This window comes from Myotis myotis, unplaced genomic scaffold (genome assembly GCF_014108235.1).
Source record: "Myotis myotis isolate mMyoMyo1 unplaced genomic scaffold, mMyoMyo1.p scaffold_m19_p_1, whole genome shotgun sequence".
In the NCBI taxonomy this organism is placed as follows: Eukaryota; Metazoa; Chordata; class Mammalia; order Chiroptera; family Vespertilionidae; genus Myotis; species Myotis myotis.
This window is the reverse complement of record NW_023416313.1, coordinates 12,285,450-12,287,074: the sequence shown is the minus strand read 5'-3', so window position 1 is coordinate 12,287,074 and position 1,625 is coordinate 12,285,450. Positions and strand designations below refer to the sequence as shown.

At 57.3% G+C, this 1,625-nt stretch overlaps 1 pseudogene; it reads right to left on the bottom strand.

The window, feature by feature from the left end:
* Nucleotides 1-579: 579 nt before the first annotated feature.
* Nucleotides 580-1,072, bottom strand: LOC118650399 (annotated as a pseudogene).
* Nucleotides 1,073-1,625: the final 553 nt, after the last annotated feature.

The window sequence follows — 1,625 nt, the reverse complement described above, 5'->3', positions numbered from 1 at the left end:
CCAGCAAGGCTGGTGAGGGTGCACCCTGGCTGCCACTCTGGGCAGGACTGAGCTGGACCACGGTGGGTGGGTATAGCATGGCCTGGCATTGTACCGTTCTCCAGCCTTGCATCAGGATCAGGGTCAGGGCTGGGGGCAGGCAGATTGCAGTTTCACTCTGAGTTCCATAGTCAGCCTAGTTTTAGTTGCAACTACAATTGCAACTGGCTGCTCGGAGGTCCTTTGGGTGAGTGCCCTGGCAGAGAGGCTGGAGAAGTGCCCATAGCTGCCTGGTTGGACGTCTCTCCAGCTCAGAGCCCCTGTCCTGCTTCCTGCAAGCCTGGCCCCAAGCAGAACAGCCACCTCTCCCCCCGCCCCCCACCCCCAGGACTACTTTGGTCTCAGCGCTTGTTGCGGGGTTTCATCAGCCTGGGTTTCTTCCCCTAGTGTGGCTGACCTGAGTTTCACAAAAGCCTGGCCAATGCTGGCTGTGCTGATCCTCACTGAAGAGCTTTTCATGCAGCAAGGAAGAGCCCTCTAGGACCCTCCTCCTCCTCCCTCTTCTCATCTCCTCTTCCTCTTCCCCCTCCCAGCCCATGGTCACTTCTCCAGCTGCTCCAGCAGTGGGTTGCTTTCTGAGTCGGGGGTCTTAATGCTGTTGGTCCTGACGATGCAGGTGAGGCTATGTCAGTTGAGCATCAGGATGAGCTGCTGCAGCTCCTGCTTCAGCTCCTCCATCTGGGTTTCCAGCTCCACATTCATGAGCTCTAGCCACTCAGATTTCTGCTGCAGAAACTCCTTCCACTCCTTCTTGTTCCGGCATCGGGCTGCCGCCACTTTGTTCTTTTCCTGGCGCCTTTTCCTCAGCTCCTCATCCTCGTCTAGCTCACTTTTCACAGGTTGAGGCCTCATGCCCAGTTTCACCTCCAGGAAGTGCAAAGGGGTGAGCATGGCCCTAATGTTGTGGATGTCAGCGTATTTCAGCTCCTCTGCAGTCAGGGCGGAGCTGGGGACCAAGCCCTGGCAGAGAGCCTGCACTCATGGAAGGGTCCAGGATCTGCCCAGGCATCATAGCAGGGGGAGTGGCAGTCCAGCCTGCAGAAGCCAAAGGGAGAGGCTGTGACCCTGGGGTCTGGTCCAGGCTGCAGGTGCCGGGCCCGCTCAGAAGTCACCATGGCACCAGCCCCACCCTGCAGCATCCACTGCCATCAGCATCTCCCATTACAGCTGCCCAGCGTCCCTCCCACAGGTTGTGACCTGGGTGTCCCTCTTTGAGGCAATCAATTGTGGGGCTCTGCCTGCCTGCCTCATCGCCCCCAACCACTCGCCTGCCTACCTGATCACCTCCAACTGCTTCCCTGACTACCTGATTGCTCCCAACCACTCGCCTGCCTACCTGATTCCCCCAATCACTCACAGGTCTGCCTGATCATCCCCAGCCACTCTTCTGCCTGCCTCATCACCCCCAACCACTTGCCTGCCTGCCTGATTGCCCTTAACTGCTTGCTTGGGGGTGGAGCCAACCTGGTGAGGGGCTGTGGTGGTTCTGGTCTCTGGTCGTTCTGATCACTGGGCTTTTATTATATAGGATAGGCAAATTATTTGTTTATCTTCCATGTTAAAGTCACCGCTTTTGAATCTATAAT